Here is a 12,132-nt window from a genome sequence, read left to right as displayed (position 1 = left end):
TTTGAGAAGTTCTTGCCTGTTCAGATCAGGGAAGGCCCCATGGAGAGATTGTAGTAAAACTGAATGTTACAGACCAGAGTGTGGATTTATGGAGAGGATTCTGAGTCCACTTCTGTCTCTCCAAGCTCTAGATTGGGAAAGAGCAAAGTGCCTTGGTGTGGCTGCCATTGTGGGGCATGGCAGAGCACAGTGAAGGTGAAGGGGCAGGTGGCCAGCTGAAAGGCGGCACAGGCAAGGGCCTGATGCTTCATGCTGGGGGCTTCTGATTTAAGTGTAGCTGGCAGGGAGCCCTGGGTGGACTGTGCAGAAGTGTAGTCCGTTTACACTGACAGTGGTCATTTGGAAAGACTCACAGGGCTTTGAAACTGAGATGAGAAGCAGTTCTGTCCAGGCCTGGACTGGAGAAACATGGAAGAGACATGTTACCAGGAGAACTCGGGGGAGGCAAGTGTTAACTGGTACTGGATGGAGCCAGGAAGAGGGATGGAGGCGGATTTCTGTCTGGGTCAGGCAACCCAGGTGTGGAGGTCAGCTGAGGGAGGTGACTTTAGTGTGAAGATCCTGAGATGTCACCAGGAAGCCTGGAGTCTTCCTAGGAAATGAGCACCTGGCTCTGTCCTGTGGTGAATGGACTCATGAGTGTTGTCAAAACCTAAGAGAATTAAGAGATAAATTCAAGACAGCACGGATGAGGGGAGCCATGTGGGTGAGAGGGTACAGATGAAGAAAATGGAGCAGTGCAGTCTCCCACATGAGGTTTTAAAAATTTTCAAATCTGTAGAAGTGTTGGGAAGGTAATACAATAAACATCTGATATCAATTTGGGGCCCTAGAGGTGGGTAGAGAATCAGGAAGTTTCTCCTCCTCTCTCTCAGATGACTGTGGCCATGTCAAAGTGGATATTGGACTGGACTGTTGGAGAGAGAGGCCCACAGCTCAGAGCAGAGAATTCTGAGCTGGAGGAAGGACTTTGCAAAGCACCCGGCTAGAGGTAGTGTGCTGACTTCGAAACATGGGTAGCGATGAGGCTTGAGGCCTGGAGCACTGCAGAAATGACAGGTGGGGAAGATAAGCCAGACAGAAAGTGCAAGGAAGGAGGGGAAAGGCCATCCTGGACTGCTCCCGAAGAAGCAGCCATGAGTGAGCAGCTGTGTGGGCTGCTGCTGGTAGGTCAGGTGAGATGAGGAGCCAGCCGGTGGGGGTGGGGTCACCTTGGCGAGAGCAGCGTTGTGGAATATTAATGTGGTTAGAGCAGACTGAAGAGCACTGGAGGAGAGGAAGTGAAGACAGCAAATGTCGTTGCTCTTTCAAGGACTCTTCTCTACAGGGGAAGAGAATCGGGGTGAGGGCGGGAGGAAGATGTGTCAAGAGTCTCAGTAAATACCTGAAATAGTCAGTGTGAGACACGGGGCGGAAGGGCGTGCAGCTGGGGCGGACTGGCCATGCAGGAGGCACATTAAGAAGGAGGTTGGTGGATCAGTTTGGAGGTGATAGCTATCTCAGTCACTCCCCAAGGCAGACTTCTAAACCACTGCTTTACAGAGTTGCTGCAAAGGTTCTCTGGGGAAGCGGCCAGAATAGGGATACCCTTGGCTCTGGGCACCTGTTGGTGCTTATCAGTGCTGCTGTGCCCTGGCCCCTGCCTCCTGGTTCTGCTGCATTGCCCCTGGCTCTTCTGTGTGTGCTGAGAAAAATTTGGGTGCCTGGAGGCTTCCCGGTTATGATGTCGCCCGGCCAGTGTCCAGCTTCTAAGGTCTCACTAGAGCTTTTCCCAGTGAACCTTCTCCACCTACAGGCTCTAGACCTCCAGACCGCATCTGGTTTCTTATGCTGGAGCTGAGGCTGGGCAGCCTCAGGGGCCTTCTGTGCCTTTTTCTCTCTCTGAGGATTATTCATTAGAATATAGGACTTCTCAGTTCACAACTTGGTCTACCTATGCCTTATTATTCTGGGCATAATGGGTACCATTTTATACACATTGCATTGAGCTGAGACTTAACCCTGTGGGAGGCACCGAGGGTGGGGGGGCGGGTCTCAGAGTTTTCCTTCTGCACTGTTGAACTCCTCATTGTCTACAGCCCAGTGTTACTGTGACTTTTCATTGGACATCCCTTCTCGCGCCCCTTCTCACCCAAGGTTTGCTTTTGTAATGGAAAAAAAAATACATTTTACTGGAAGGGTCTCATTTAGAGTTCCAATTTTTGTCTGTCTTAATCTAGTCTTCATAGATCTTCAGTTTTATTTTGTTTGTCTGAGAAATTATCTCTGTTCCTCACACCCCATCTTACAAGTGCTTATTTTAGCATCTCCAACCCAACAATGCCAGACTCCCTTGAGAAGACTGTGTGATGATATTGATACATAAACATTGCTTAAACTTCCCCTTAATGTGAATATCAATCTCCTTTCCCTTTTTCTCTTAAATTTATATTTTAAGTGAGACCATTAGAACACAGGTGTTGGTATTTTAGGCAAGGTGAAAATACCTTATCAGAAGTCACCTGAAGTATTGTATTTTGACCATAGTCATGAGGGTAACGTAGAACTAGATTACTCAGTGGTAAGTGTTTTCAGATGGACACAGTATCTAAGTGATGCCAAGGGCGGTGCTGAGTGGATGCTGGTCCTAAGGCCAGGCTGACTTACACAGCTGTTTAAACTCCAGCAGCTTGGCTCAAAGGGTACTGCTGTTTTATAACCATATTTAAAAATCTGTTCCTCTTTTACTCCCTCAAACTGAGCTCGCAGATATAATGGGACCCATTATAGGTAAAAGGTCTGTGACTCAGACATCGAGCTACTCAAACTCTGGGCTCTTTTAATTGCCACCATTAAAGCTTTAGTACTTTTATCTCATAAAAATAGATATCATTGATGTAAAATGTGTGCCTGTTGAAGATACATGTGTACCTCTGCCCTCAGAGTTAGCTAATCAGCCACTTGAGTTCCAAGTTAGTTGGGTTTTATGCAAATGCGAACATGACATAGATCACAAATTTTGTTCTGAGTTAGTCCTTTAATTAAGAAGGCATTCCAGTGGTACTTGGGGCAGAGTCTCACTAGAAAATCTCCCCCCCCTCCCCGCCCCCTGAACCTTTCTCTTGCTTTGCTTTGGATAAAAGCTGTATTTAATTGATAGAACAGTAGTGGGTCCCTCAGTTCCTGGATCCCAAGAGTACAGTGCCTCTGGTTCAAACATTGGGGTTTCAAGAATTCAGTGGACACACACAGATTCCTCTTCTGTCCCTGGCTGGAACATCAGGTCTAATGTAAATGTGGTCGTCAAAGGTATTTTTCTCTTCTTGTCTGCTGGTGGGCTCTTGTTGCCAAAAATATAAATTCTATGATGAGATTTCAAAGTGTGATGGAAGCTCCAAGAATTCATCATAGCCAAATATTAAAATGTGGCGAGCCAGTCTGTCCTGAGCATTCTTCTCCAGCATGCTAGCAGGCTACCATCATTCAGTATTCGCATTGCTGTGCACAGAGATGACACCTCTCCAGATCTGCAGCGAGTGCATCTCAGCAGAGTTGAGCTCCCCACCCATTCACACTCTCATTTATTTCTCTGTTGTGAAATAGCAACTAATTAGAGGGGCATCTCCATAGGCGAGCCTCTCCTGCTCTGGCAGTGGCGGGTTGGCCCTCACATAAGAGAACAGAATCTTGACTCTAAGAAAGACTCTAAACTCCAAACAATTCTAAACTGCAAATCCACCCACACAATACATTTGTGAGCCACACAGCCAGCCTCTCTCCTTGCCCAGCTGTGTAGATTCAATTATAATAATTTTCTCAGTTGCATAACATTGCTATTTGTTTATTACTGCGTTATTAGTCAGTGAATGAACCTCCCTCTTTTTGACCCCTCAGCAGTGTTTATAAAATACTTAATTGCTTTGGTATCTTCTGTTTTGTGTGTAATTCCAGCTGGAAGGAGCCATGGGGACAGAAATTTCTGTAAGTGTGTAACAGGCTGTTTCTAATGTGCAGTAAAGTTTCTTTGAAAAGGTGTGTGTGTGTGTGTGTGTGTGTGTGTGTGTAGTTGAAGGTAAAGGTTTTTGTTTTGTTTTGTTTTTAATCTCCTTGTGACCTAAGTAGTGTGGTGGGAGCCACTGGCCCTTCTGCAGCAGCCCTGAACAAGGGTTCCTTACACCCTGCTGCCCATGCCTCTTGAAGGAGGAGCTAGTGGGAGTCATAGCCAACAGTAAGGAAGCAATTGGCATCGAGCTTGAGAATATGGGCTTTGCAGAGAGACCGCCTGGTTTCAGTGCTGCCTCCTTTTAGTTTTTTTGTAACTTGGGATCGGCTTTTGTCCGCTTTGGATGTATTAGATTTCTCCATTCGTAAAGTGAAGAGTGTATGACTGTACTCAATGACCCCTTCGGCATAGCGTCTTTACAGACACGAGGAAGCTCTGCAGGGTTGTTTGTCAGGGTGTGAGCTATCTCACAGGGGAAGAAACATCCTAGGGCAAGGAAACCAAAAAGAAAAAGGTTCAGATTAGAAATAAGAGACTATGAAAGTGGGTATGTATTTGAGTGTGAGTGTGACGGTGTGACATGTTATCACAGACTTCATGGCTTACAGCCACATCCTGTTCCTCCTCAACATTGTCTTAGGTAGGGGTCCTGGCTCTCAAGGATGTAGAGCTTAGGTAGAATTTCTCAGTGGAGTCTTGACTGCTGGTTCCATTTAGGATGGGCAGAGGTTCTTATGGGCTACCTGGAGCAGCTTTGCTAGGTGTCTCCCAATGCTACCTTAGCTCCTAGAGGCAAGTCATGCCTAAGGTTTCCTCCCCTCGCCCCCTTCCACGGCCACTGGCTTCTTCAGAGCCTAGATAAGAGTTTTCCTTCCTCTTTAAAAGGCCGTCTGATTTTAGTCAGACTTACCTAGGATAATTGCCCCTTTGAGGTAACCCCAAACCAGTGATTTCTCACCTTGATCAGACTTGGGGCATCCTTTCACCTTTTGCTAGAAGTCAAATGTCCTGTGACAGTCAGAGATAATGGGGCAGCCTTAGAATTCTGCCTCCCACAGCATGCGAAGACGTTTTTATAGACCACGGTAGTCTATCATTAAGCATTTATTGTGAGCTAAATATGCTAGATTCCCAGTCTCGAATCATGGAGAACTTGTCTAGAGTGTGTAAATTAATTTTATCACTAAATTTCTTTAAGTTTTCCCCCTTTCAAAGACTCCCAGTTCTGCAAAAGCCCTGGGATTGGTCAGTGTTACTGAGAGACCTGTTGTCATTCTTTGCAGTTTGAGTTTTTAAAGCCATAGGAATAGCAGAGTAGGTTGCTTTTTAATATTTTATGTTTTAAATAACACACGTAAGCAGTGTAAATTGCTTTTCTGGGGCCAAACTCTATACCATCCGTTTTTAAAGAGCAAACTTGCCGTTGACTGTACTAGTGATGGCAGAACACTCTGTGGATTGTGCACTAGAAGCTTAGTGAGCTGAATTAATTATTTTTTTAAAAAGTGTGTAAGTTTGACCTTCGTCTTCACTGTCTGTGAATAGAATTCCCCAGTGTCCGTCTGTGCATAAAATATTTGACCAACCAGGAGACTTTTTTTTGAAGAAGCATGCAAGACTATTTCACTGCATTTGATCACTGGCGGCCAGGGTAGTTTGGGGAGTGCTTGTCCATGGCAAGACTCAGCTTCTCGACTCAGGTTGAGGAACAGAGAGAATCTTAGTGCTGAAGAAGTGAGAAGGTATAGATTCTCATTCATGAATGCCAAGGAGGGCAGAGGGAGAGGAGAGAACGGAGGGGCAGGTTCCGTGGTTAGTCTAGGTTAGCCTAGGGCATTGTGAGTATGCTGTTGCTGGCTTTGCCACTGGAAAGCTGTGCTCAGAAGTATAGCACTTAAAACCTGCTCTCAGCTCTCCAGAGATTGAGAATGAGGCGCTGAAAGCAAAGCCCTCACAGGCTTCTCTAATGGGTTCATCCTTCTGTTCCCCTCATGAGCAGCCAGAGCCTCGGACCCCACTTTCTCCTAAGATATCACTCCTGTAGAACAGTGGGCATGCCTGCTCTTCTGGTCCAGCCCACACAAGAAATTATTCACTCTTACTGACGCAAACCCTTTAAAAATTATTTTCATTAGGATGCAAACTACTAGGCTTGCCCATAGATCGTTAATTGTGCTGTGCTTGTGTTGTATTGTGTCTTCCTGGTGACGTGGGGAAGTTCTGTTGTCCCTATACCCCTCTTACTGAAAGAACTTTTCAGGAAGGAGATGGTCAAGCCTCAGAACATTCTGGTTACCTGCACTCTATTTTTGAAAGGGCCATCACGTGGGAGAGCATTACTCAGATTTCACATAAACAACTAAGCTAATTTTTCCAAACATTTATGAAGCCATGGAGACACATCAAAATATGGTCAATTTAACATCAGTTTACTTTGTACCCTAGGGGTGTGTGCACGCGTGCGCGTGTGTGTATGAGTAGGCTGTTTCAACTCTGTGGTCCCTAAATGTAAGCCTGTGATTGTGTTTTTATCTAGACATGGCATTTGGCTTACAAGGCGGAGGAAAGGATGGGTTTGGAGTCCTTCCCACGCAATAAGCTGTACTAATCGACTAAGAAACACGCAGGCCTGTTCTTTAGGATTTGGGGAGAGTTTACAGGGCAGGGCAGGAAGGCAGAGAGCTAACTCGTCTTTTTCTGGTTCCTACAGAATTGAAATAGCCTTTGGGGGTCGGGGGGGGGGGTGTTTTGCTGAAGCAAATGGCACTCCTCTCAGACTGGGAGATCTGAGACCAATGCCGGAAGTGTTCACTGCGGCACGCTGTAGAAACAGCCGTGTTCACCTCCGGTTCTGCACTGGGGTGAAAAGTTAGTGATATTCAGTGATACACTAAAGCTTGGTTCCGAACCAAACTAGAAATCTTCCCTGACCCTTTGAAGCAAAAATATCAACTTTGTATCCAATCAAGAGCCAACCCACCCTGTAGTCCAGAGCTAGGGTTTTAGAGCCATGGTGACCACAACAGAGCTGGGCTGTATAACCACCCTTCTGGCTCAGGGTCACCATCTTGGCAGTGATGAGCATGCTTCAGTGGCTCTCGGGGGAGAATGGCAAGCACAGTTGCTCCATTGGTGTTAAAACTAATGCCTTATTCCTTTTCCAGCCTCATGATTTGGGTGAGTTAATTGTAAAACTTCAGCACCACCTCCCCCCCCCCCAAAAAAAAAAAAAAAAAGGGCATCAGTAACAACAGCTACTTCTCCAGCCTCAGGGCTATTCCAAGGCTGAAGAGAGGAGACATGCAAATGGCTTAGTAGAACCCAAAGCATGCCTAACCTCCATACAGTACCCTGAGACCCCCCTGCCCCCAGTGCTAGGATATGTCTGTAATGGCCTCTTTCCAGCACCCCAGGAGTGCTGGCTGAACATGGGACTAGAGCTATGGGCCTGCACATGACTCTCAGGGACCTCCAAAACTTCAGGGTAGGTAGTACAATACCCAGCCCTGGTCAGGGGTCAGAGAAGAAAACCAAAGGTGGTGGTGGGTGGTGAGTACGAGCGAGCGAGCACCAGAGAGCAGAGGACAAAGCTCTGCCTTCTCCTGCCAGCTCTGAGGGTGGTGAGGAGAGACTCAGTGCTGCTGGCCTCTGCCTCTGCTGTGGCCTTCACACATAGTGACTGGAAGAGACACCACACTCCAGCCCACCATGCTTGGCCCCACTCCTCACTCTATGCTCAAGACTGCGTATCCAGTGTGAAACTTCTTCAACATGGCTGCCTGCACATTCATAGCTCTTAAGGGTTTGGTTGTATGGTGAATCTATTTGCGCTTAGATACCAGGTATAGCAGCACTTACCTGTAATCCCAGGAACCCATAATTATAGCTGAGGCAGGTAGATCACAAGTTCAAGGGCAGCCTGGGCAATTTTTAAGACCCTGTCCCCCAAACGAAAGTTATAAAACAAAAGCACAGACACCCACCCATACCTATGGGGTGGAGTGGGGGGAGAGACAGAGACAGACACAGAGATAACCATGTATCTCAGCTTGATTTCCATGTTCTTTGTTCTCCCATCCCAATGTTCCCACAGTTCTATTAAGTGCTCAAATATGTGTTGAATGAGTAAATTAGATTCCCAATAACAAGTGTAGCAGCAGCGGCATCTGTTTTAAAAATTACTTTTACCCTAAAAGTCTTGGTAGCACTTCCTGAATGTTTGCTAAGTGCTCTGAATCTTTATAGACTGTTCGGCCCAAAGGAAGAGCTTCAGATTTGACACCAGGCTTAAGGAGTGAGGACCCAAGGCCCAGAGTTGACTGGGGAAAAGAAAAAAAAAAAAAAAAAAAAAAAAAAAAAGATAAAAACAACAGTTCAGAGCATCAGTAATATGAACATGTGTCCAAAGTCATTTCAAAAAAGGATCATAAAGAGCATTTCCACCTTATGTGACTAATTAAAATTTGTAATTTGTAAATGGTTTAAATCATAGTTGGCTGTGTGGTGAGCCCATGTTTCTTGCTACCCAAGTTCCTGCTGGCGGGAACTTCCTTAGCAGATGTCTTGTCTCTGAGCGCTCCTACGGCTCTTTATCCCTCTCCATGGCTAATTTGTTGGGGGTACAAGTTGGCAGAAATAGTATATCCCTGGTCCAGCCAGTGCTTCTTTTGTCAAGCATTACTCGGAATCTGTCCTTGTTTGCATATGTGTAAATTCAGATATGTAAATGCATGCTTGTTTGCAAATAAGTGTTCACCCACAGGCACCCCGTATGTGAAATACTGTGAGCTTTAGAAAGTGTGTGTGTTATATGTTGGTGCTATGACTCTATGTTGCTTACAGGTTCAGACTTAAGGGGTATAATTAAGGCAGAATATGGAAAAGAAGATAGCTTTTTTTAAGCTGGGGGGGGGGGGACGGGGGACAACTTAGGAGGAAAACACACCACAATCAAGAAATCTCTCCCTCTACACTTTTCCATCGTATTGTCTGTGATGCTTCATAGATTTGCCTAGATGTAGTAGAGGAATTGCCCTGGCTTCCCCATTGGCTGGCCTTTGGTAGTGTGCATCTGGTTCCTCTGCAGTTCCGTACAGTAGCTTACTTTCTGATTGCTATACTGTCCTCAGAAGAGTTGGATAAAAACAATACAACTGAATTTTTTTTTTTTTATACAAAACATACACCTTGGGTCATTTTTACTTACCATTTAAGTATCAGTCAGCTGTTTTAGGACTCAAGAGTCCACAACATACTTCTGAAAGACACGGCAGTACGCCAGAAGGCATGTCCTGAACGGTGTCGTGGAGAGTGTCCTAGGGGGCATGTGAAATCTGCGTGGTGTCTAAAAATCCCCCCACTTTTGCTTTAATAAATGAGAGGTTTTAGGAATGGCCTATATGGTAATATCAGATGTTAATGGCATTGATTACCTGTCAGGCAGTGGGGATTGATGGGAAAATGTCTGCTGTAAAATTAAATAGCATTAGAGAAGACCGTACCAAGCATTTGGTGGGGGTAGCCTGGGAAGCAGGGCCTGAGAGACTTTGTCAGGGTTTTACTGGGAGCTCCAGGTTTTTTTTTTTTTTTTTTTTTATTCCTTTCTACCCCACATGATTAAGGCAGACCATCTGTTCTTTGTTAAATGTTTACAAAAACAGCTTCCCTCTAAAAGATTCAAGGAGAAGTAGGTCTGGTAAACACTCATATCCCTGAGCCCCTTTCCGCCCTCCTTCAGATAGTACCAAAACAATTCTGCTGCATATCAAACAAGATTAATACGTTTCTGTCTTCCATCTTCACTTTTCCCCTCCTTGTGGGAGATTAAATTTTTTACCGAGTCACTAATTTATGGCCTCATTTATTTCTAAAAGAAGCATCTAAAGTGATTTGTATGCTAACATGTATAGATGAATTTTCAGCTTTTTTTTGTTTTTATTTTGTGTGTGTGTGTGTGTGTGTAATGCTCTTTTTAATTCATGAATGTGTCCTGGAAAAGCTCTCAGGGGACACTGGTGTTCTGTGACTGGAGTGGATGCCATGCAGGTGGAAGATGAGCACACATATCCCCCATAGCAGATGCATTACTGTTCTACATTGAAGCGATCACTCCAACTTGCCCTTGCTGTCAAGGAATAACTTTTCTTCTATTTTTTGAATACTAGATTCTCCCCCCAAAAGTTTCGTTTCTATGCGCCATACAGAAATGTCCTCCTAATCACTGACATTAGGAGATGTCATTAACTGAACTTGAGCTGTTTGCACATAGAGAAGTTGAAATCACATCAGCTAACTCAGCTAGTGGGTGGGGCTGAGGTTGCTTGGATCCGTGAATGTTTGTGAGGGAATGGAGGCCAGTGGTGACTCTTCAGGGTTTGGTCAGGTCAGTGCCAGCCCCACTCTTTTCCCTTCCAGAAAGATGGCTGTACATAAGGCTTCCGAAGGAGAGTGTTGGTGTCATACAAGTGCTAGGTTTAGGAAACCTGGGTTCACATTTCACCTCTTTCCCTTATGTGACTTCTGATAGCCCGTCACCTCCTAGAACTCACTTCCTATCTGGAAGATAGGGTTGATATAAGCACACGTCGTTGTCCGTGTGGGAGCTGTGTGCTAGTGTGTGTTGGTGCACTTCTCCTCCCACGGTGTTCTCACTTCTGCCTTCTGACATGCTGTTTTAATTCATTTCCTCTTTGTTGTGACCAAAAAGGGGTAACATGTATCTTAAGATTGGTTTTAATACCAATTTGTTGCTGCTGCTGCTGCTGTTGTTGTTTTTGGAGCTATGGGGATCAGAACCAGGGCCTGTGCCTGTTAGACAAGCATTCTAACTCTAAGCTTTATGCCTAGCTCACTCCATACTGGAATGAAAGTGAAGAAGCTGAACTCTGGTTGAGAGAAATGACTTCTCCAGAAAGCCGTTGGTTGAGGCCTGGACTAGAATCTTAATGTTTTAGGTTGGGGTTCTGGGACATTTCTTCCCTGCTGGCTGTAGCTGAAGAATCAAGTGTAATTGTCATTAGAGTAGCCAAGGAAGGCTTTGGTGGGAATGGTGAGCTACCTTCTTAAGCTGTGTTTCAGTTTGTAATGTTGTTTTGGAGATGATCATGGAGCCCCTTGGAGATAGAATGAAACTTGTGTTGCCTCTCTAGAAATACTCCTGTGTGTAAGGTTTTAGGAGCTGGCTGGAGTTTTAAGACAATGGATGAAGGAAAGCTACATACAGGTGTCAACACCAATCCTTGTGTGGCTTTGGGAAGCCACATTACTATCTGGAATTTTTCTCTCTGAAAGACAGAGAAGTTACTACAATTTCCTTGTAGGTTCAGGTAAATGGACACATAAACTCACTATATGGCATGGCATATGCTGCATAAGTGTGTCATATTGAGGTGTGATTTCTGTTGCCTGTACTAAATAAACATGAGTGTCTCACCTTCCTTAGTGTTGAGTCTGTGTGGGATAAGCCTGGGCCCTACATTGCTCTGGTTTTGTGGGGTATACATTGTACCAGCTTTGATATTGGTTCCATTATGATCTTTATTTCCTCAGACAGGTTACTTTATGTTAGTATGTCATTGGCCCCAGCTGTGAAACTGGAAGGTTCCTCATCTTAGTCCAAAGGTCTGGTGTGGGGATGTAGTGATGTTAAGGTCATGAAGCCCATGCTGGGCATGTCGGAAGATCACTCAGCTCACAGGAGTATAGGGGAAAGGGCAGAGGGTGACCGAAGGTTGCAGATGCGATGTTTTCAGGTATTCTGTTGAAATGTGAAGGTTCCTCGGGTGCTGCAATTGGATGGTGTGGCTGCGCTGCTGCAGCTCACAGGGTGAATGATGAGCCTGTGCTGTCGCTGCCCTGTCTTGGGGCCTGGGCTGGGAGGTCACTCTACACAGGAGTTATTTACTCTGATCTCACTTGACTTATCAGCATCCCATCTTATTTGTCAGTATTTTCTAATGTGCACCTCCCTAATTAATGCCAGCATTTGATTTCCCCTGTCTGTCTGTCTGTCTATCTGTCTGTCTGTATCTATCCATCCATCCACTCAACTTCCTATCCATCATCTATCCTTCCATCCATCCTTCCTTCCTTCCTTCCATCCATCCATCCATCCATCCATCCATCCATCCATCTGTCCAGCTTCAAGAAGT

At 45.4% G+C, this 12,132-nt stretch overlaps 1 protein-coding gene across 5 annotated transcripts in view; it reads left to right on the top strand.

Annotated features, from left to right (window-relative positions):
* The window catches only part of Chd7 (chromodomain helicase DNA binding protein 7), a 183,962-nt gene that overhangs the window by 84,942 nt on the left and 86,888 nt on the right, over nt 1-12,132 (top strand). The gene's annotated exons all lie outside the window — the stretch shown is intronic.

Source organism: Arvicanthis niloticus, chromosome 25, assembly GCF_011762505.2.
Source record: "Arvicanthis niloticus isolate mArvNil1 chromosome 25, mArvNil1.pat.X, whole genome shotgun sequence".
In the NCBI taxonomy this organism is placed as follows: domain Eukaryota; kingdom Metazoa; phylum Chordata; class Mammalia; order Rodentia; family Muridae; genus Arvicanthis; species Arvicanthis niloticus.
This window is presented reverse-complemented; position numbering and strand designations above follow the sequence as displayed.